Source organism: Salvelinus namaycush, chromosome 12 (assembly GCF_016432855.1).
Source record: "Salvelinus namaycush isolate Seneca chromosome 12, SaNama_1.0, whole genome shotgun sequence".
Taxonomy (NCBI): Eukaryota; Metazoa; Chordata; class Actinopteri; order Salmoniformes; family Salmonidae; genus Salvelinus; species Salvelinus namaycush.
Window position 1 is genome coordinate 25558047 of NC_052318.1, and position 24901 is coordinate 25582947.

The 24901-nt window shown below is 43.3% G+C and overlaps 1 protein-coding gene and 1 pseudogene across 1 annotated transcript in view; one reads left to right on the forward strand and one right to left on the reverse strand.

Annotated features, from left to right (window-relative positions):
* Positions 1-24901, forward strand: part of LOC120057042 (arginine--tRNA ligase, cytoplasmic-like) — a 211084-nt gene that overhangs the window by 12407 nt on the left and 173776 nt on the right.
* LOC120056697 overlaps positions 1-24901 on the reverse strand; it is a 32391-nt pseudogene that overhangs the window by 3280 nt on the left and 4210 nt on the right.

Here is a 24901-nt window from a genome sequence, read left to right on the forward strand (position 1 = left end):
AAAAGCTTATCCCAAGTGGGTGTGACACCTACTCCCATTGCCTGCTGCACTGCTGCTTGGATTCCAACTGACGATCTGTTCACCATCTGCCCTGGCCTGTCTCCCCCTGTCTGGTCCAGGTACCTCCACCACACTCACCCCTCTCTCCCGATCTTTCGCTCACCTCCAGCACACACGCACTGTTGGGGCGAGTGACTCGGAACTTACAATGGCTAGCCCAAAGTCGTTATATATTTAAAAAAATTATTGCCATTTTGCAATTTGCCTCATGACTCCTGCATACTTTGTTGACTACCAACTTTCTTTACCCAACCGTGGGTCAGACTGTTTGTTCTCGGACTCGGGACTCTGACTCTCTATTGGTTACACTGACTTTTGGCCTCCCATCTTATTCTAACCACCTCTCGCCGGCTTTGTATTCATGTTACCTGATGAAATTGCTGTACAATATGATCTTGTTGGCATCTGATGCACATTCAGATGTCATAAATCATCACTGCAGAGCTCTCCATGTCCTATGCCGTGCCTTGATTGTATTACTGTCGATGATTTCTGGAAATGTGCATGTACACCCTGGCACACCTCCTGTTGCTAGCCCCAATTCTGACTTGTGCACTGATATCTGCTTCACTGATTTCTGCTCTTGTAAAAGCCTGGGTTTTCTGCATGTTAACTCTAGAAGCGTATTACCTAAAATGGATCAGTTGAAAGTGTGGGTTCACAGCTCCAGTCCAGATGTGTTGGTCATTACTGAGACGTGATTAAGAAAGAGTGTTTTGAATACTGATGTTAACCTTTCTGGTTATTACCTTTTTCGGCAAGACAGATCTTCCAAAGGTGGGGGAGTGGCAATCTTTACCAAGGATCACCTTCAGTGCTCGGTTGTCTCCAAGTCTGTCCCCAAAGAATTTGAATTGCTGTTTTTAAGCATTAAACTTTCAAATAGCTCTTGACTGTTGCTGGGTGCTATCGTCCTCCATCAACACCGACCTGTACCCTACCTGCCCTAAGCTCTCTCCTGGCCCCTTACACTAAGTCTGAATTTGTCCTGCTAGGTGACCTAAACTGGGACATGCTTACACCACCTGACCAGGTTCTAAAGCAATGGGACTCCCTAAATCTTTCTCAGATTATCACCAATCCCACAAGGTATGACTCCAAACACCCAGAAAAGGCTACTCTCCTCAATGTTATCCTCACAAATAATCCTGATAGGTATCAGTCTGGTGTTTTCTGTAATGATCTTAGTGATCACTGTTTTACAGCCTGTGTTCGTAATGCCTGCTCATGTGAAATGACATGTCCTGATTTGTCATAGACGCTTGCTAAAAAACTTTAATGACCAAGCCTTCCTTCATGAACTAGCCTCTGTAAAATGGTAAAGAATCAGCTTTATCCCTCTGTCGAAGGCGCTTGGACCTTCTTTTTTAATATTCAGTAAGAGGACAAGCATGATGTGTGAAATATTGATACAATCAGCTTCTGACTAATGCAGGCATATCCACTTGAGAACCGTGCTTCTACATCTGCATTGCTTGCTGTTTGAGGTTTTTAGGCTGGGTTTCTGTACAGCACTTTGAGATATCACTGATGTAAGAAGGGCTTTATAATACATTTTTGAGAACATCTGGGGAAGTGTTGAGGGGGCATGTTTCCTTAAGATGCATTCATGAAGTTTATTTGCTTTAGTTTTCTCCAGAAATGTTGACGTGTGTGGTTGCTGTATGGTTTATTTACACGTCTTAACTCATGAAAACAATATTTTAGGTCGTTTTTTTTTGTTGCTAATCGATGTAGAGAGTGGTGTGCCCCTTCTGTCAAATAGGGCATTTCTGAAAAGAACTTGTCTATTTTAGGTGATTTTTGGCTCAAGAGCACCCCTAGTCTTTATTAAAGTTCCGTATGGTTTATTTGCGGTTGTTGTTGCATGGCGGGTGCCCGGGTGGATTGGAGCGTCATTTACGTACCAATGGAATGGTCTACATACAAACTCCGCATACCCGGAGCACTGGGCCTTTTAAAACGAACTCGCCCACTTTATAAACAACCAAATTACAGCGCTCAGAGGATAAATCGGCTGCTCCGCCAAATCTCAATTAGATTACGCTCCGCCAACTACAGAAACTGCTGTGGAAAGCAGTTCGTTTGGAGTAAAAACACCATCGGAAAGGGGTCTGAAAAGACTTTCAGACACAGCAGGCAACTAAAGGAGCGCAGTGTCATTCTCGTAACCGAATTGTCCGGTAACCTCAAAATTCTCCGAAATCATACATCTTGTTTATAAATCTGCAATAGGTGGAAAAATATCTATCAACATGTTTAATTCATCTCCAGGCGGTTGGGAGGACAGGGAGCCACGATGGTGAATCTGAAAAACGTATCTCCTCCAAGTGAAGGAATACGGTGCAATCAGGTGAAATCACCGCTGTTTGGAATGGTGACGGGCTGGGACCAGGGACTTCTGTACATTGCAGAAACGTGAGTGTTTCCCAGATTTACTATCAAGAAACTGCGCGTTTTGATTGAAAATCGACTAGTATGTGTTTGACAAAGGCCTTTATCATATTGGCTACCTAAAGTGCGTAAAATGTATTTTTAATTACATTTTGTCTAATCTCTTCTCAGATTTGTATCATGTTCGATGGGTCTGAATGGGGTTTTTCTTGAATACCCGTCAATCATCCTCCTGCAATCTCACGCGACTTACTGCGTACCCAGGGAGCACCTGTACGTCATGGTCAACACCAAACTCAACGGTAAGGTTCCTCCAAAGATACTTTGTCTTTCTCTCAATCCAGTGTATTCAGAATAGTCTCACTTTCCGAGGTGCAATGAGAACCATACCATTATGAAAAGTTGAGCCTGTACATAGACCTAATTATTGTATACAATTATGCTCGAAACGTTGGCTTCGACATAAGCGGGTTTTCACAGTCGGGTGCATGCCAAGACAGACGGCATTGCCTACATTTGTACACACAATTAAGGGTGTATTCATTTATTCTATTCCGTGTCGCAACAACCGTTAATTACAAAAACGTTTTACTTTTGAGTAAAGAGTTTCTCTAAGACAAATTCAGAAGGGCCCTCAGTTCTTTCTCTTTGTTCCCAACGTTAACGTAACCAGTTTCCATTGCACACGATTTTGCAACTTAATTTGCTAATGCCTTTTCATTAAAAAATGAAAATAAAAGCAACCCTCAAACAGCCCAAATGACATAAGCATTTATTTATTGTTCACCATAATAACTAATGATTCACACTGGCATGCCTCCTGTCCTGCCTGGTCTAGAGACTAGACGTAGCATAGTAAACGTGAACCCGGGATAAGCTCCATTAGTCTGGTATGGTTACGTAAAACAGATTAGTTACTTAATGCAGAATCAAAAGTAGGTGGATGGGTGGGCTATAAAGCAAACGCCTAGCAACCCAAAGGTTGCGAATTCAAATCTTATCACGGACAACTTTAGCATTTTAACCCTTAAAACCTAACTCCTAAATTACCAATAAAGCCTAGCTAATGTGTAAAATATTTTACATGTATCAAGTTCTTAACATATCATATGAAATGGGCGCTGGACACCACAAATTAATACATACCATACTAAATCGAGTTCCTCGATTTACATCAAGAATAATAGAAAATACTCTTGAGACCAGGTTGTCCTGTCCGGAACAGCCACCATTCATCCCCACACATACTCACCCCTGCTGAATGGCCTGTTTTTAACCCCTAGAGAGGCTCATTGTCATAATTGCGGATGGGCGAGCTGCCAGTCCCGGTTGCTTCGGACATCCGATGCTCTTGAGAGCCTTATTTACAGCTGAGTTGCTACAGAGACTAAAACAATAGCAGTGTTTTTGCTTTATGTCTCAGGTCATGCCAAGGTCATTATAGACTTCACTTGCTCCTTATGCCTATTCGTTGTGCCAATTGTTTGTATTGTCGAAGGAACCTGCAGTAAGCATTCTGTTGGACTGTGTATACCATGTGTATCCTGTACATACGACTAACAAAATGTGGAACTTTAAATTAAACTTAATTTTATTAATGCCAGTTAACTCTGATTGTAGTGCTCTTAGATTCATAAGCCGCTTGGCACCTTCCCATCTTCCTACCAAACAAGTGTGTTTTAAATGTAATAAATATTGTTCCATTTGCCGTTGGACACTTGCTTGTATAGGTATGTAAGATCAAAATGAAAGTATTTTTTTTTCTTTGAGTTAGCTTTGTGGGGCTTTTTATGGAAAGAGCTGACATCCTTTGGGAGAGGAGGGTTTCCCTAACCCAAGTTCTAGGCCCAAGGTCTAGCTCTGGTCTAGTTCTATTACATATACCCACCTTGCGGTGCCTGTTTGGGAACACTTTTCCAAGTCCGAAGGTGTATCTGTAACAGTTCTGATTGAAAAGTTGTCTTGTGCATTGCCGAGTAGGCAAGACTTGTCTGACATCTCATTACCCAGGAATGTTACACAATACTGCAGTTTAACACGGCAAGATGTGTAGAGCAACATGCATTATTGATATATGTCATGAATCAAGCCCTTACTCAGTTAATTTCAGAAATGTAAATAGTTAAACTTAAAGTTATCTTTTTTAGATAAAACAATACTAATATATTCACTTGTCACCAATAACTGATTGAAATACCGTTTTGCAGTGGTCAACAGTATCCTCAACGGCACCTTCTTGGGTTGCACCATGGTGTAGCTGGAGGACAGCTATTTTCTGTCTTCCTCTGGGTACATTGACTCAATACAACCCTTGGAGGCTCATGTTTCTCAACCCCTTAAATAACTTAAACAGTATTTATGACGACTTCCGAAGGATGTTGCCCAACCTCAGCTCTTGCAGTATGAACTGACATGTTGTCCATCCAATTAATGGATCAGATGAATGTTAGCAGAGGTGTGGACCGAGTCACATATGACTTGCAACTCGACTTTAACACCATGACTTGACTTGACTTGAGCCTTATGACTCGACCTGACTTGATGCCAAATATGAAAAATGATGCTATTAAAAAGTGTGCAGCGCATCACTGCATTTAACGGATTACAGTTGAATCGGACAGCACCAATCAAATGTGCCGCTGAGAAAAAGTTGGGCGGGCAGTGCAGAGGAACGTCGGGGTGAATTCAGATGGGGCCCTTGGAAAGGGATACCCAAAGATATAAACGACGCTGTATCAACAAAAAACATATTGCAACTTGCAAAACATGCGGGAAGAATTACAGACGGAGGCGCACAATTAACTTTGTTCGACATTTGAAGCTGACCAAAGACGGTAAGTCGTGCTAATCAGCCGACAGCTATATATTTTATAACTTTACTAGTGTATCATGTAGGGTAACGTTAAATCAATGAGCCTCCAGTCAGTCAGTGCGGTAACGTGATCATTGCCCCAAGATTGCGCTACAAATGGCTAGGCAGTTGGTAGCCTAAATCTGCCTGATGTTTACTGCTGTTCCAAAAACATGACCTACTGTAACCACACAGAGAGGTGGTGTGTGTGGGTGTGTGAAGTTTGGGCGATTGTGTAGCAAAGCCTACATCGCGATTGCTCATGGCTCCCATGTATTTCATGGAAATATGTTTATTTGGAATGAATAAATGTATAGATATTTTTAAAAGCAATCATGATTTGCGTAAATGTAAATAACTAACTATTACTCTTGTTAAAATTATGTATTATCTTGGTGAAGAGCACATTATGACTTGTTTAGGACTCGAACTCAAGTTTAGGACTGGGATTGCCTTGGGACTTCGAGACTTACTTGTGACTTGTAAAACTATGACTTGGTCCCACCCTTTGAATATAGTAACTGAAAGAATAAGCTATGTCTAGCTAGCTAGCCCTGTTCCCCAGGACTGCCGCGGCAACGCTGAACTCCGCACCCCATCAAGTTTACTGACGATGGGTGGTAGGCCTGATCACTCCGCATGAGACCACTACAGGGAGGAGGTTAGTGACCTACGTTGTGGTCAGACCATCAAGCTTCCCTCAAACATCAGGGGCACCAAGGAGGCTGATCGTGGACTAACGGAAACGTGGCAGCACGTCCACATCGACAGGGGCTACAGTGGAAGGGGTCAAGAGCTTCAGTTCCTTAGTGTCCAAATCACTAAGGACTCGCATTCGATTTTGCACTCTATGCACACTGCAGAACTCTACACACTCACTGACTAACACACATCAACATGCACACACATGTATACTGATATGGCGCAAACAACTCGCATAAAATCTTTAATTACATTGCTGCTACTGTTTCAAATATCCTGATGCCTAGTCACCTTACCATATACACACTTTGGTCATGTAGGTATGTGGACACTTCTCTTTGAACATCTCTTCCCAAATATCGGGCATTAATATGGAGTTGGTCCTCCCCCCCCCCCCCCCCCCTGCTGCTATACCAGCTCCCCTCTTCTGGGAAGGCTTTACCACTAGATGTTGAACATGCTGCGTGGACTTGCTTCCATTCAAGCCACGACATTAGTGGAGGTCGGGCACTGATTGTGGGTGATTTAGTGCCTGGCTCGCAGTCAGCGTTCCAAATTAATCTCCAAGGTTTGATGGGTTGAGGTCAGGGCTTTGTGCAGCAAGCGAGTTCTTCCACACCGTTCCCGACAAACCATTCTAGTATGGGACTCCTTTGTGCACAGGGGGCATTGTCATGCTGAAAGGGAAGGGGTCTTCCACAAAGGTCGGAAGCAACAGAATTGTTAGAATGTCATGTATGCTGTTAGTGGTAAGATTTCCCTTCAATGGAATTAAGGGGCCTAGCCTGAACCATATAAAAACAGCCTCTAACTAACTTTAGTTTGGCACTGTACGTTCTGCTGGCATCCCAAAAACGCCAGATCTAGTCCGTTGGACGCGGATGGTAAAGCGTCATTCATCACGCTAGAGAACACGGTTCATGCTCTGTGTGTGTGTGGGAGAATCACTCACCAGTAGCCTAGTTGCATATGCAGTGTGTGCATATATGTGGAGTGTCATGAGATTGCAACAGAGCTCTGTTCCCTTCTGACTCTATAGCTGTGTTTACACTGGCAGCCCCACTCTGATCTTTTGGCCAATTTTTAGTAGCAAAAGATCTGGTCTGATTGGTCAAAAGACAAAATTAAAGTGATATAAATCTGATTGGGCTCCCGTGTAAACAGACTTAACAAGTCTTCTCTCTATTTCCCCCCCCCCCCCCCCAATAAGTGTGCGGAGAAGAGGATAATGGAGTACTGATGATGACTGCCAACGGCGATACATAAGTCCTGTTACAGAGATCCGTTTTGTTGCCCAGTGATAAGCTACCTGTAAGTGGGGAAAACTGTGGAATACCATTCATGCATACTTCACCCTATTGATGACTCGTAATAGATATTCTCAGGCTTGAAGCTAAATTTGAAAAAATGAACCTACAAGGAATGTTAGTTCTAGATTGGACCAATTGATGGTCCCCCCCCCCTCTTTTACACTGTTAAATCTACGGTTTTGGGAAAGGGTGTTTGTGACAAACTTTCAAAATACCTTGAGTTTTTTTTCCACCCTCCAGATGGAGCCCATGTTACTCAAGCCATCTCTGAAATGCAGGCCTGCCAGCCTGACCCTTGAAGACTCGACTCTGACTTTGAGGGAGATGGAGTACGATGGTTGAAGAAGCTGGTGATGTGAGCACACCATGACCGGTTCAGTATTCATTAGGGCACACAACAGTAATGTTTGTTCAACGGTGAAACAAATTAACCTTTTCCCATTGGGACAAGGTCCAGGTAGTCCCCTCCGCTGCTTAGTCCTTCCTGCTGTTTGGCGACTAATGAACACAACCCATCTTCTTCGCCTAACAAATTAACTTATTTCTTGACAATCTAGACTTGGATGTTTCATGTCCCAAATGTCCTCAGTGCGACCTCCTCGTACAGCTTGACCAACCTGTTCTGTGATCGTATACGATGCACATTAATTTGTCTCATTCAGGTTGTTGGGACTATGTCAGGTGCTAAAAGAACTAATTAAAGTGGCTACACTTTCACCAAAGTATATATCTGGTGTATGATGCCATGCCTTACGCAAAGTAACTGTACCCCCCCAAATTTTTTTATTTTTATTTTTTACTTTCATTGAAAACCACAATTACTTTACGGTCCACAGAATACTTTAATTGGGGGTGCCAATCGTCAACTATATGTGGACATTTGACTAACCTTCGGTCTCCTGTCCTCCCCACCCACAGAACAGAGGTTCGATAGACTGCCCACATGTTTACACTTCTGAGGAGGGTCGTCCCAGCTCACCCTGAGGGCCAGGCCCCCTGAAAGACTGGAGGGATGCTGGCCGACTCTGCATCCCAGAAACACACTGCATGGCCGGGGTCAGGCCGAGGACACCCCAACGGGATGCTGGCCAATGGTTAAGCTGAAATGCATTAGAATGTGGGTCTGCATTGCTTTGTATGGTACAGGGGTCATGTTCAATTTAGGGCAGGTGAATGTGAAAAAGAAATGAGTCCAAGTTGAAACCTCACCATTTCAGTCGTTCTGTTTGTGTACCTAATGACACTTGATTTGGGTAAACGTAGGTCCTAGGGGGTGGGACATTTTTTTTTTTTTGTTGGTAGGACTGGAAACAATGCAAGATACTCTGATGAAGATGCATGAAACATCAGCGACACACATCAGCATTAGATTAATTGAACGGAATCAATTTATGTCCTGACCTCCTGCCTAGGTTTGACTAAACATACTAAGCAACCTCATCCAGTAGCTAGCCTGAATTCCAAACTGATAAAACGTTACGTTTCACTATTGTTTGAAGTAGCCTTTGTACTGAATGTATTCATTTCGTATCAACAAATTGCTGGCAAAAAGTACAGAGGTGAAAATGCACAATGAACAGTAATATTTTGGTTTGTCTAGTCCAGCTGCGACATTTTTGTCCAACTTTGATTCTATATTTCCAATAACTCTTGCTGTTCGCTTTCAATTCTACGATGGTTTGCATATGCTTTTCATATTTCTACTGTAAGAAACATTTTACTTGGGTTGTCCATGATATAGGCAATTCTCATGAGTGTTAAGGGTTAGAGAAGCGCAACAATTCAGCTGTTTAAGGCTTGTTCAGCAGTCCAGTAAATAAACTGATGTACAGCTAAAGCACTATCACACAAGTACAACCTATTAATGTACGGTGCATTTGGAAAGTATTCAGACCCCCTTGATTCTTTTTCACATTTTGTTACGTGTACAGCATTATTCTAAAACTGAGTTAAAAGTTTTTTTCCACCTCAATACACACACATACCCATAATGACAAAGCCAACAAGTTTTGCCATTTGCACATAAAAAAAACTTATCACATTTACATAAGATTCAGACCCTTTACTCAGTACTTTGTTGAAGCACCTTTGGCCGAGTTACGCTCGAGTCTTCTTGGGTATGACGCTACAGCTTGGCACACGTATTTGGGGAAGTTTCTCCCATTCTTCTCTGTAATCCTCTCAAGCTCTGTCAAGTGGATGGAGAGTGTCGCTACACAGCTATTTTCAGGTCTCTCCCTCCAGAGATGTGAGATCGGGTTCAGTCTGGGCTCTGGGCTGCGGCACTCAAGCATCAGAGACTTGTCCTCGAAGCCACTCCTGCGTTGTTTTGGCTATGGCTAGGGTCGTTGTCCTGTTGAAGGTGAACCTTCGCCCGTCGGAGGTTCCTGAGTAGCTCTGGAGCAGGTGTTCATCAAGTATCTCCTGTAACTTTGCTCCGTTCATCTTCTCCCTCGAAGCCTTACTAGTCTCCGTTCCTGCCCCTGAAAAACATCCCCACTGCATGATGCTAGCCACCACATTGCATTCACCGTAGGGATGGTGCCAGGTTTCCTTCCAGATGTGCGCATTGGCATTTCAAGCCAAAGAGTAAACTCTGTTTCATCAGACCAGAGAACATTGTTTCTCATGGTCTGAGAGTCCTTTAGTAGGTGCCTTTTGGCAAACTCCAAGAGGGCTGTCTGTGCCTTTAACTGAAGCAGTGCTCTGTCTGGCCACTCTACCATAACGGCCTGATGTGTGGAAATGCTGCAGAGATGGTTGTCCCTTCTGGAAGGTTCTACCATCCCACAGAGCAACTACTGGGAGCTCTGTTAGTGACCATCGGATTCTTGTCACCTCCCGACCAAGGGCCTTCTCCCCATTGCTCAGTTGTCTAAGGAGACCAGCTCTAGGAAGAGTCTTGGTGGTTCTCAAACATCTTCCATGGATTGCCACGTGTTTCCTTGAAGACCTTCAATTCTGCAGCCAATTCTTTTTTGTTGGATATCTTTTCACACCGACTGTGCCTTGCACAATCCTGTCACGAGCTCTAGGGATAATTCCTTAAACTCCATGGCTTGCTCTGACATGCACTGTCAACTGTGGGACCTAAATGTAGAGAGTGTGCCTTTCAAATCATGTCCAATCAATTGAATTTAACCACAGGTGGACTCCCGATCACGTTGTAAGAACACTCAAAGGACGATCAATGGAAACAGGAGATGCCACCTGAGGCTCAATTTCAAGTCTTACTAGCAAAAGGGTCTGAATACGTATGAAATGTTTTTTACTTCAAACCTGTTTCGGCTTGTCATTATGGGGTTATTGATGTACAGTTGAGTCGGAAGTTTAATACACCTTAGCCAAATGCATTTAAACTCAGTTTTTCACATTCCTGAATTTAATTCTAGTAAAAATAACCTGTCTTAGTCAGTTAGGATACCACTTTATTTTAAGACTGGAAATGTCAGAATAATAGGAGAGATTATTTATTAGACAAGTTCTCATTAACAACTGTGACCTGACCAAGATAAAAGCAAAGGCAGTGCGACAACAACACAGTTACACAAACAAACGTACAGACATAACACACTCGAAAGAAAAATAGACAAATTCTATTTACAGTGCTTGCAGATGTAGGGAGGTAGGCCAATAAGATAGGTAATGGAGGTGAAAAAAAACAGTTTAGCATTAATACTGAGTGATAGATGTGCAAGTAGAGATACTGTTGGGCAAGAGGTAAGTAATAATAGGGGATGAGTAGTTGGGGTGTGCTATTTACAGATTGGCTGTGTACAGTTGTCCGGTAAGGCTGCCGCTCTGACAGCTGATGCTTAAAGTTAGAGAGGGAGATATGACTCCCAGCTACAGAGATTTTTTGCACTTCGTTCCCAGTAATTGGCAGCAGAACTGGAAAAGGAAAGCGGCCAACAGGAAGTGTTGCTTTGGGGATGACCAGTGCAATATACAGTTGAAGTGACGTTTACATACAACCTTAGCCAAATACAGTTATACTCAGTTTTTCACAATTCCTTACATTTAATCCTTGTAAAAGTCCTGTTTTTAGTTACTGTTAGGATCACCACTTTATTAAAGAAGGTGAAATGGGAGAATAAACCAGTAAAGGTAATTATTTATTTCAGCTGTTTATTTCTTTCATACATTCCCAGTGGGCAAAGTTTTACATGCACTCAATTAGTATTGTGTAGCATTGCCTTAAATTGTTGAACTTGGGCAAACGGTTTCGGGTAGCCATCTACAAGCTCCCACAATAGTTGGGTGAGTTTTGGGCCTATTCCTCCTGACAGAGCTCGTGTAACTGAGTCAAAGTTTGTAGCATCCTCGCCGCCACGCTTTTTCAGTTCTGCCCACAAATTTTCTGTAGGATTAGAGGTCAGGGCTTTGTACTGGCCGCTCCAACTAATTTTACTTTTATCCTAAGCCATGCCACACTTTGGAAGTACTGCTTGGGTCATGTCCTTTGAAGACCCAATTGCGACCAAGCTATACTTCCTGACTGATGTTGCTTCAATATTTTCCATCCTCAGATGCCAATCCTATTTTGTGAAGTGCACCCTCTCCTCCTGCACAAGCAGCCCCACAACATGATGCTGCCACCCACGTGCTTCACGGTTGGGTGGTGTTCTTCGGCTTGCAAGCCTACCACCTTTTACGATGTCATTATGGCCAAACAGTTCGATTTTGTTTCAACAGAACAGAGGACATTTCTCCACAAGTACAATCTTTGTCCCCATGTAGCAGTTGCAACCGTAGTCTTGCTTTTTTTATGGCGGTTTTGTAGCAGTGGTGCTTCTTCCTGCTGAGCAGCCTTCAGGTTGTCGAATAGGACTCGTTTTCCTGTGGGAATATAGATACGTTGTACCTGTTTCCGCTCCAGCTCTTACAAGGTCTTCGCGTTTGTTCTGGGTGACTTGTGCTTTTGCACCAAGTATGTTCATCTCTAGGAGACAGAATGCGTCTCCTTCCTGAGCGGTTGGCGGCTGCATTGGTCCCATGGTGTTTTTTTTTTTTTTATATTTGCATACTATTGTTTGCACAGATGAATGTGGTACTTCAGGTATTTGGAAATTGCTCCCCAAGCTGAACCAACTTGTGGAGGTCTACAATATTTTTTCCTGGAGGTCCTTGGCTGAATTCTTTGGGTTTTTCCATGATGTCAGCAAGGAGCACTGAGTTTGAAGGTAGGCCCTTGAAATAAATCCCAGGTACACTGTTGGAAGTTGACTATCAGGAGCTTCTAAATCATTACATTTCTGGAATATTCCAACTGTTTTAAAGGGAGAGTCAACTTAGTGTATGTAGACATCTGACCCCAACTGAATTGTCGTACAGTGAGTAATCTCTAAAAACTGTTTGGAAAAATTACTTGTCATGCACAAAGTATGATCCTAACCGACCTGCAAAACTATAGTTGAACAGAAATTGTGGAGTGTTGAAACCTTGGTTGAAGTCATAAAACTAGTTGTTTGGAACTTCTGACTTCAACCTGTAGATGAAAGATTTAAAAAATTATTTTAAATAGGCTGTAACAAAACATGGGAAAAGTCTAGGGTCTGAATACTGTCCGACTGCACTAGTATGATGTTAGAAGGAAATGCATAGTCTTGTTTCATTTGAACTATCACTGATTATACCACTCGCCAATCCTTTTAGGTCAAGGGACATAAAAGTGTTTGTCTTTTTTTTGAGGGTCTTATTTTTAGGGTACCGCAGCAGAAAGCTCTTTAAAATTTTGCCAATGGAAATTGGTGTATAGTTGTCTCCCTGTTTTGCAGTTTTCTGTTTGTGCTGAATGAATACCACCCACGGGTATGCTTTAGAGATTTAGCTCAGATGAGCGGCACACCACCGAGCAGATGGCCCAAGTGAAGCATCAAGCAGACTTCCGACAGTCACCACACTTTTGTGGTGACGTTCTCACTAGTTACAGATCTAGAATCAGCTTCACTCCCTAATCTTGGAGGGGGGGATCCATTTAGTGAAGAAATGCAAAATGGATCCAAGTCATGTAGGGGCAACTTCACCCTCACCACATTAGACATGTTGACACCTAAGTCAAATTATTGGTCATGTACACATATTTAGCAGATGTTATTGTGGGTGTAAGCGAAAATGCTTGTTCTACTCAAACAGTGCAGTAGTATCTAAAAAATGTTGAGTGAGGTTTTTTCCTGACCACTCTCCCAGGTGCCCTCGCCTCCCCTTGATAGCCTGTTCATTGTTGGTAATCAGGCCTATACTGTTGTCATCGGAAAAGATCTGACAAATGTATCTGAGTTGAGGTTGGTGCGTGCCACGCAGTCAAAAGAGTGAACAGGGAGTAAGAGGATGGGGCTTAGCGCACACACCCTTATGGGGCCCCTGTGGTTGCGGATCAACAAAAGTGGGAGGTGTCCGTAAAACTCCAGCCCCGCTTGTCTGTGCATGCTCTGAGGACGTAGCTTCAGCGATGCCGTCTGCGGCTGGCAGCCTGCGAGGGTTCGCGCTAATTGTTTACTCAATGGCCTACGGGAGAAGGAGAGCCCACAGTCCTGGCGTCGGTGGCTCGTTGTTATCCTCAAAGCGGGCGCGGTGTTTAGCTTGTCCGGTTTCTCCTTTGTAGTCCGTGGTTGTCTGTAGACCCTCACATTTTGCTGAGCCATTGATTGACGACCTCAACTTTGTCTCTGTACTGACCTTTTTTGCGTGTTTGATTCTATGTAGGGAAAACTACACTGTTTGTATTCGGCCATATCCCATCACCTTGCCATGTTAAATGCGGGTGGTTCGCGCTTTCAGTGTTTAATGCAATGCTGCCATACTATCACCGTGTCTGAGTTGGGTAGGTTTTGAAGTCACAGTGGGTACAAACATCTTATAAAACTTCCTGTTGAGCTAACATATTCATTGACGTGATTCTCAGAGGCTACCGATACATATCCCAGTTCCGCGTGATCAAATCTTGCAAGCATGAATTCCATTGATCAGACCAGTGTTGAATAGACCTTAGCATGGGTACTTCCTGTTTGAGTTTCCTGCTTAGGAAGGGAAGAGAAAATGGGATTCGCTAGATTTGCAGAAGGAGGGTGCGGGAAGGCCTTGTAGGCATTTTGAAAAGTTGAGTAGCAGGTGGTTCCAATGTTTTACCGAGCGAGTAATAACAGTCAATTTGTGGTAGAACTTTCAGTAAGTTTCCTGAAATTTTGCCTTTGATATGTGGTTTTCATAAAATGTCCAGTGAAGTTCCTGAGGGCCTTGTGGTATTGCTTAGGGGAAACATACACGGCTGTGACGAACCAAAGATAATTATCTTGTGAGGTATATGGCAAGCAATTTGAGAATTATTGTCGGGGGAACTAAAGGACTTGAGTTCCGTATGTTATCACAATCGCACCAGAATGTTAATGATGAAACATACAACCCCTGCCTTCTTCCCAGGGAGAGTTTATTCATGTTCTACGTGATGTACTGAGAACCACGCTGTCTGTATGGAGAGTATATCCCGATAGGAGCCATGTTTCCGTGAAACGAGTATGTTACAATCCCTGAGTCTCTCTGGAAGCAGGTCGCTCGTCTACTTTATATCCAGAGGCTGACAATGTGAGTAATATAACTCGGAAGCGTGGATGGTGGTGCATGCCTCGGAGTCGGAACCAGAAGTCACTTCTGAATACGTCTTCTCCGCCGGCCCCCGGTGGTTTTGGAGAAGCTCGTCCTGGAATAAGTTAAATTGCCTTGGGGGGGGGCGGGGGTAACGAACAAATGATCCAATCTGGGAAAATCCATAATGACTGGTGAGGTTACGCTGCTCTGATATCCAAAAGTAATTTATGGCTGTATGTAATAACAACAATTCTGGGCTAATCATGTAAGAATACCCCAAACTAATAATGCAAGTTGCTAGGAGCAGAACTGCATATCTGTCGTCGCCCTCTTACATACATGCCGAGCACTAGCATCCAGTCCATTTCGGTCGGGGTTGTCGTGTCATGTATAGACTACAGCGATGTCCTATAATAGGTTTATGAGTTGTGACTGAGGTGTTTGAGACAGGATGGCGGATTCACTTGTTGATGCATTCCATAAATTCTATAGGTCAATGCTGCTGGTTCCACCAAAGCTTTTGCTTTGCTACGCTGCTGGCCTAGCTTTTTCTGAATCAGAGTGCAATTACACCCGACCTTTTGTTCTTGACCATAGGGTAGCTAGTGGATCCCCACCTATTCTTGATTATATTCCACTTATTTGAACTATTCCAGTTCTAGCATGGTGCTCTGTATACCAGACTGGTCAACTAATCGTCTCAAGCCTTTGATTAGTTAGCCTTTACTTCAAACGAATGCTTAACTGACATGAAACGCGACAAAGTGAAATATGAGTATTTATTCAAAATAGTTTTGGTCTAGCCTCATCTCTGGATTAATCCTTGGAGCCGGAGATATGATTGCAGGTAGCTAGCCCACATGGGGTAATTGATGGAAGTTTTCCCCCATTGGGCTAGCTACCTGCAATCATACCATCCGGCTCCAAGGATAATTCCAGAGATGAGGCTATGACCAAAACTATTTGAATAAATACTCATATTTCACTTTGTCGCTGTTCATTCAGTTAAGCAGTTCGTTTGGTAAGGGCTAACTAATCAAAGGCTTGACGATTAGTTGACCAGTTCATGGTATCAGATCAGCCATGCTAGAACTGGAATAGTTCAAATAAGTGGAAATAATCAAGAATAGGCTGGGGATACACACTAGCTACCCTATGGTCCCAGAACAAAAAGGTCGGGTGTCAATTGCACTCTGATTCAGAAAAGCCAGGCAGCAGCGTAGCAAAGCAAAGCTTTGTGGAACCAGCAGCATTGACCTATAGAATTTATGGAATGCATGCAACAAGTGCACTCCGCCATCCGTTTCAAACACCTCAGTCACAACTCATAAACCTATATAGGACATTCGCTGTAGCATATACATGACATACACCCCGACCGAAATGGAATGGAATGTGCTATGCTGGCATGTAATGTAAGATGGCGACGACAGATATGGCAGTTTCTGCTCCTAAGCAACTTTGCATTATTTAGTTTGGGTTTATTCTTACATTATTAGCCCAGAATTGTGTTATTACATACAGCCATAAATTACTTTTGGATATCAGAGCAGCGGATACCTCACCAGCATTATGATTTTCCCAGATTGGATCATTTGTTCGTACCCCCCGCCCCCCCCAAGGCAATTTAACTTATTCCAGAGGCTGCTCCAAAACACCGCCGGCGAGAAGACGAATTCAGAGTGGACTTCTGGTCCGACTCACGAGGCATGCACACCATCCACTGCTTCCGAGTATATTACCACCATTGTTCAGCCTCTGGATAAAGTAGACGAGCACCTGCTTCCAGAGAGACATCAGGGATTGTAACATACTCGGTTTCACGGAAACATGGCTCTATCGGGATATACTGTCCATACAGCCAGCTGTGTTTCTCAGTACATCAGGAGACAGGAATAAATCTCTCTGGGAAGAGCAGGGGTTATGTTTCATCATTAACTACTCATGGTGCGATTGTGATAACTACAGGAACTCAAGTCCTTTAGTTCCCCCGACCAAGAATACCTCAAATGCTGACCATATTACCTCAAAGATAATTATCTTTGGTTAGTCACAGCCTGTGTATGTTTCCCCCTCAAGCCAATACCACAACGGCCCTCAAGGAACTTCACTGGACTTTATGAAAACCACATATCAAAGCAAATTTCAGGAAACGTTACTGAAGTTCTACCAACAAATTGACTGTATTACCGCTCCGGTAAAACATTGGACCACTGCTACTCAACTTTTCAAAATGCCTACAGCCTTCCCGCACCCTCCCTTCTGCAAATCTGAGCGACTCCATTTTGCTCTTCCCTTCCTATTAGCAGAAACTCAAACAGGAAGTACCCAGCTAAGGTCTATTCAACACTGGTCTGATCAATTGGAATTCATGCTTCAAGATTTTGATCACGCGGACTGGGATAGTTTTCTGGGTAGCCTCTGAGAATCACGTCAATGATATGGTTGAGCTCAACAGGAAGTTTATAGGAGATGTTGTACCCACTGTGACTTAAACCTACCCAACTCAGAAACCGTGGATAGATGGCAGCAGTTGCATAAAACTGAAAGCGCGAACCACCGCATTTAACCATGGCAAGGTGACTGGGAATATGGCCGAATACAAACAGTGTAGTTTTTCCCTACATAAGGCAATCAAACACGCAAAAAGGTCAGTACAGAGACAAAGTAGAGTCGCAATTCAATGGCTCAGACAAGATGTGAGGGTCTACAGACAACCACGGACTACAAGGGAAAACCGACAAGCTAACACCGTCGCCCGCTTTTGAGGATAACACAGAGCCACCGACGCAGGACTGTGGCTCTCCTTCTCCGTAGCCATTGAGTAAGACAATTATGCGCGTTAACCCTCGCAAGGCTGCCAGCCCAGACGGCATCTGTAGCTACGTCCTCAGAGCATGCACAGACAAGCGGGCTGGAGTGTTTACGGACACCTCCACTTTGTTGATCCGCAACACAGGGGCCCCATAAGGGTGTGTGCGCTAAGCCCCTCCTGTACTCCCTGTTCACCTTGACTGCGTGGGCACGCACACCTCCAACTCAGATAACAGATTTTGCAGATCTTTTCCGATGACAACGTAGTAGGCCTGATTACCAACAATGAGACAGGCTACAGGGAGGAGGCGAGGGCCCTGGGAGAGTGGTGTCAGGAAAACAACCTCACTCAACATTTTTTAGATACTACTGCACTGTTTGAGCTAGGAACAAGCATTTCGCTACACCCACAATACCATCTGCTAAATATGTGTACATGACCAATAAAGTTTGACTTAGGTGTCAACATGTCTAATGTGGTGAAGGGTGAAGTTGCCCCTACATGATCTTGGATCCATTTTGCATTTCCTTCACTAAAGGATAAGATTAGGGGAGTGGAAGCTGATTCTAGATCTGTAACTAGTGGAAACGTCACCACAAAAGGTGGTGACTGTCGGAAGTCTGCTTGATTGCTTCCACTTGGGCCATCTGCTGGTGGTGTGCCGCTCAATCTGAGCTAAATCTCCTAAAGCATACCGTGGGTGGTATTCATTCAGCACCAAACAGAAAACTGACAAACAGGGAGACAACTTATACACCAATTTCCATTGCAAACATTTTAAAGAGCTTTCTGCTGCGTCCCCTAATAAATAAGACCCTCAAAAAAAGACAACACTTTATATGTCCCTTGACCTAAAAGGATTTGGGTGGTAATAATCCAGTATAGTTCAAATGAAACACAGACTATGCATTTCCTTCTAACATCATACAGCAGTCGGACAGTATTCAGACCCCTAGACTTTTCCCATGTTTTGTTACAGCCTTATTCTAAAATAGATTTTTTAAATCTTCAATCTACAGTTGAAGTCAGAAGTTCACAAACTAGTTTTAATGACTTCAACCTAAGTGTTTCAACCACTCCACAAATTTCTTGTTAAACTATAGTTTTGGCAAGTCGGTTAGGACATCTACTTTGTGCATGACAAGTAATTTTTTCCAACAGTTGTTTAGAGATTACTTCACTGTACGACAATTCCAGTGGGTCAGATGTTTACATACACTAAGTTGACTCTCCCTTTAAAACAGCTTGGAATATTCCAGAAAATGTAATGATTTAGAAGCTCCTGATAGTCAATTCACAGTGTACCTGTGGATTTATTTCAAGCCTACCTTCAAACTCAGTCCTCTTTGCTTGACATCATAGGAAAACCCAAAGAAATCAGCCAGACCTCAGGAAAAAATATTGTAGACCTCCACAAGTCTGGTTCATCCTTGGGAGCAATTTCCAAATACCTGAAGGTACCACATCATCTGTGCAAACAATAGTATGCAAATATAAACACCATGGGACCACGCAGCCGCCATACCGCTCAGGAAGGAGACGCTTCTGTCTCCTAGAGTGAACATACTTGGTGCAAAAGCACAAGTCAACCCCAGAACAACAGCGAAGGACCTTGTGAAGATGCTGGAGGAAACAGGTACAAACGTATCTATATCCACAGGAAAACGAGTCCTATTTCGACAACCTGAAAGGCGCTCAGCAGGAAGAAGCCACTGCTACAAAACCGCCATAAAAAAAGCAAGACTACGTTTTCAACTGCACATGGGGACAAAGATTGTACTTTTTGGAGAAATGTCCTCTGGTCTGATGAAACAAAAATAGAACTGTTTGGCCATAATGACCATCGTTAAAAAGTGGGAGGCTTGCAAGCCGAAGAACACCATCCCAACCGTGAAGCACGGGGGTGGCAGCATCATGTTGTGGGGCTGCTTTGCTGCAGGAGGGAGTGGTGCACTTCACAAAATAGATGGCATCATGAGGATGGAAAATATTGAAGCAACATCAGTCAGGAAGTTATAGCTTGGTCGCAATTGGGTCTTCCAAATGGACAATGACCCCAAGCATACTTCCAAAGTTGTGGCAAAATGGCTTAAGGATAAAAGTAAAATTATTGGAGCGGCCATTACAAAGCCCTGACCTCAATCCTACAGAAAATTTGTGGGCAGAACTGAAAAAGCGTGTGCGAGCGGGATGCCTACAAACTTGACTCAGTTACACGAGCTCTGTCAGGAGGATAGGCCAAAACTCACCCAACTTATTGTGGAAGCTTGTAGATGGCTACCCGAACCGTTTGACCCAAGTTCAACATTAAAGGCAATGCTACCAAATACTAATTGAGTGCATGTAAACTTCTGACCCACTGGGAATGTGATGAAGAAATAAAAGCTGAAATAAATAATTCCCTTTACTGTTATTCTCACATTTCACCTTCTTAAAATAAAGTGGTGATCCTAACAGACCTAAACAGGGACTTTTTACAAGGATTAAATGTAAGGAATTGTGAAAAACTGAGTTTAACTGTATTTGGCTAAGTGTATGTAAACGTCCAACTTCAACTGTATATTGCACTGGTCATCCCCAAAGCCACACTTCCTTTGGCCGCCTTTCCTTTCAGTTCTCTGCTGCCAATTACTGGAACGAATTGCAAAAATCTCTGTAGCTGGAGTCATATCTCCCCTTAACTTTAAGCATCAGCTGTCAGAGCAGCTTACCGATCACTGTACACACCAATCTGTAAATAGCACACCCAACTACCTCATCCCCATATTATTACTTACCCTCTTGCACAACAGTATCTCTACTTGCACATCTATCACTCCAGTATTAATGCTAAACTGTTTTTTTTCACCTCCATTACCTATTTATTGCCTACCTCCCTACATCTGCAAGCACTGTAAATAGATTTGTCTATTTTTCTTTTCTATTGTGTTATTGTCTGTACGTTTGTTTGTGTAACTGTGTTGTTGTCGCCTGCTTTGCTTTATCTTGGCAGGTCACAGTTGTTATGAGAACTTGTTCTAATAATAATTCTCTCCTATTATTCTGACATTTCACAGTCTTAAAATAAAGTGGTATTCCTAACTGACCTAAGACAGGTTATTTTTACTAGAATTAAATGTCAGGAATTGTGAAAAACTGAGTTTAAATGCATTTGGCTAAGGTGTATGTAAACTTCCGACTTCAACTGTACATACAATACCCCATAATGACAAAGCGAAAACAGGTTTAGAAGTAAAAACATTTCCATAAGTATTCAGACCCTTTGCTATAAGACTTGAAATTGAGCTCAGGTGCATCCTGTTTCATTGATCGTCCTTGAGTTTCTACAACGTGATCGGAGTCCACCTGTGGTAAATTCAATTGATTGGACATGATTTGAAAAGGCACCCCTCTCTACATTAGGTCCCACAGTTGACAGTGCATGTCAGAGCAAGCCATGAGTTTGAAGGAATTATCCCTAGAGCTCCGTGACAGGATTGTGTCAAGGCACAGATCTGGGGAAAGATACCAACAAAAAAGAATTGGCTGCAGATTGAGGCTTCAAGAACACAGTGGCATCCATGGAAGATGTTTGGAACCACCAAGACTCTTCCTAAGCTGGTCCCCTAGACAAACTGAGCAATTGGGGAGAAGGCCCTTGGCAGGAGGTAACCAAGAATCCGATGGTCACTAACAGCTCCAGAGTTGCTCTGTGGAGATGGTAGAACCTTCCAGAAGGACAACCATCTCTGCAGCATTCCACCAATCAGGCCTTTATGGTAGAGTGGCCAGACAGAAGCCACTCTTCAGTTAAAGGCACATGACAGCCCTCTTGGAGTTTGCCAAAAGGCACCTACTAAAGGACTCTCAGACCATGAGAAACAAGTTCTCTGGTCTGATGAAACGAGTTTACTCTTTGGCTTGAATGCCAGCGCCACATCTGGAGGAAACCGGCACCATCCCTACGGTAAGCAATGTGGTGGCAGCATCATGCAGTGGGGATGTTTTTCAGGGAGAGAACTGGGAGACTAGTAAGGCTCGAGGGGAAGATGAACGGAGCAAAGTACAGAGAATACTTGATGAAAACCTGCTCCAGAGCACTCAGGACCTCAGACTGGGCGAAGGTTCACCTTCCAACAGGACAACGACCCTAAGCACATGCCAAAACAACGCGGAGTGGCTTCGGGACAAGTCCTGAATGTCCTTGAGTGGCCCAGCCAGAGCCCAGACTTAAACCCGATCTAACATCTCTGGAGGAGAGACCTGAAAATAGCTGTGTAGCGACACTCTCCATCCAACTTGACAGAGCTTGAGAGGATCTACAGAGAGAATGGGAGAAACTCCCCAAATACGTGTGCCAAGCTTGTAGCGTCATACCCAAGAAGACTCGAGGCTGTAATCTCTGCCAAAGTGCTTCAACAAAGTACTGAGTAAAGGGTCTGAATACTTATGTAAATGTGATAAGTTTTTTATTTTATGTGCAAAAATGTCAAACTTGTTGCTTTGTCATTATGGGGTATTGTGTGTAGATTGAGGTGGAAAAAAACTATTTAATCAGTTTTAGATAAGGCTGTACGTAACAAAATGTGAAAAAGATCAAGGGGTCTGAATACTTTCCAATGCACTGTACATTAATAGGTTTACTTGTGTCTAGTGCTTTAGCTTACATTTTATTTCTACTGGACTGCTGAACAGCCTTAAACAGCTGAATTTGCTGCGTTTCTTAACCCTTAACACTCATGAGAATGGCCTAATCATGGACAACACTCAATTAAAATGTCTTACAGTAGAAATATGAAAAGCATATGCATAACCATGGTAGAAATTGAAAGCGAACAGTCAAGATTATTGGGAAATTAATAGATCAAAAGTTGGACAAAACTGTCCAGCTGACTAGACAAACCAAATATTACTGTTCATTTTGTGCATTTTCACCTCTGTACTTTTTGCAGCATTTGTTGATACCGAAATGAATCCATTCAGTAACATAAGGGCTACTTCAAACAATAGTGAAACGTAGCGTTATTCAGTTTGGAATTCGAGGCTAGCCTACTGATGGGGTGCTTAGTACTGTTTAAGTAAAACCCTGGCAGGAGGTTCAGGACATCAAATTGATTCCCTTCAATAATCTAATGTCTGAGTGTGGTCGCTGATGTTTCATGCATCTTCATCAGAGTATCTTGCATTTTTCCAGTCCTACCACAAAATGTCCACCCCCTAGGACCTACTGTTACCCAAATCAAGGGTGTTCATTAGGCACCAAACAGAAAGACTGAAATGGTGAGGTTCAACTTGGACTCATTTTCTTTTTCCATTGCATGCCCTAATGAACATGACCCATGTACTATACAAAGAATGCAGACCACATTCTAATGCATTTCAAGCTTATACCATTGCAGCATCCCGTTGGGGTGTCCTCGGGCCTGACCCGCATGCAGTGGTGTTTCTGGGATGCAGAGTCGGCCAGCATCCCCTCCAGTCTTTCCAGGGTGGCCTGGCCCTCCAGGGTGAGCTGGGACAGACCCTCCTCAAAGTTGTAAAATGTGGGCGGGTCTATCTGACCCTGTTCTGTGGGTGGGGAGACAGGAGACCGAAAGGTTAGTCAAATGTCCACATATAGTTGACATTGGGCACCCCAATTAAAGTATTCTGTGGGACTGTAAAGTATTGTGGTTTTCAAATAAAGTAAAAAATAAAATAAAAATTTGGGGGGTACAGTTACTTTATGCGTTAAGGCATGGCATCATACACCAGATATATACTTTGGTGAAAGTTAGCCAACTTTAATTATTCTTTTAGCACTGACATAGTCCAACAACCTGAATGAGACAAATTAATGTGCATCCTTATACTGATCACAGAACAGTTGTCAAGGTGTCGAGGAGGTGCACTGAGGACATTTGGACATGAAACATCCAAGTCTAGATGTCAAGAAATAAGTTAATTTGTAGGCAAGAAAGATGGGTTGTGTTCATTAGTCGCCAAACAGCAGGAAGACTAAAGCAGGGAGGACTACTGGACTTGTCCAATGGGAAGGTTAATTTGTTCCCCGTTGCAAAACATTCTGTTTGTGTGCCCTAATGAATACTGAACATGGTCATGGTGCTCACTCACCAGCTTCTTCAACATCGTACTCATCTCCCTCAAAGTCAGAGTCGGAGTCTTCAGGGTCAGGGTGCAGGGCCTGGCATTCAGAGATGGCTGAGAACATGGGCTCCTGGAGGGTGGAAAAAAAACTCAAAGTATTTTGGAAAGTTGTCCAAACCAACCCTTTCCCCAAACCGTAGATTTACAGCTGTAAAAGGGACCTCAATTTGGTCCAATCTAAGTAACATTCCTTTGAGGTTCATTTTTCAAATTTAGCTCAGGCCTGAAGAATATCTATTACAGCTCACAATAGGGTGAAGTATGCATGAATGGTATTCCACAGTTCCCACTTACAGGTAGCCTTATCACTGGGCACAAAACGGATCTCTGTAACGGACTTATGGAATCCGCGTTGCAGTCATCATCAGTACTCTCATTATCCTCTTCCTCCGCACACTTATCTGGGGGGGGGGGGGAAAATAGAGAGAAGACTTGTTAGTCTGTTTACACAGGGAGCCCAATTCGATTTATATCACTTAATTTGTCTTTGACCAATCAGACAGATCTTTTGCTACTAAAAATTGGGCAAAAGATCAGAGTTGGGCTGCCAGTGTAAACACAGCTATAGAGTCAGAAGTGGAACAGAGCTCTGTTGCAATCTCGACACTCACATTATGGCACACCTGCATATGCAACTAGGGCTACTGGTGAGTGTATTCTCCCACACACACAGAGCAGTGGAACCGTGTTCTCTAGCGTGATGAATGACGCTTTACCATCTGGCAGTCCAACGGACGAATCTGGGTTTTGCGGATGCCAGCAGAACGTACAGTGCAACTAAAGTTTAGTTGAGAGGCTGTTTTTATATGGTTCAGGCTAGGCCCCTTAATTCCATTGAAGGGAAATCTTAACACTACAGCATACAATGACATTCTAGACAATTCTGTGCTTCCGACTTTGTGGAGACCCTTCCCTGTTTCAGCATGACAATGCCCCTGTGCACAAAAGGATGTCCATACAGAAATGGTTTGTCGGGAACGGTGTGGAAGAACTCGGCTTGCCTGCACAAAGCCCTGACCTCAACCCCATCAAACCTTGGAGATTAATTGGAACGCTGAC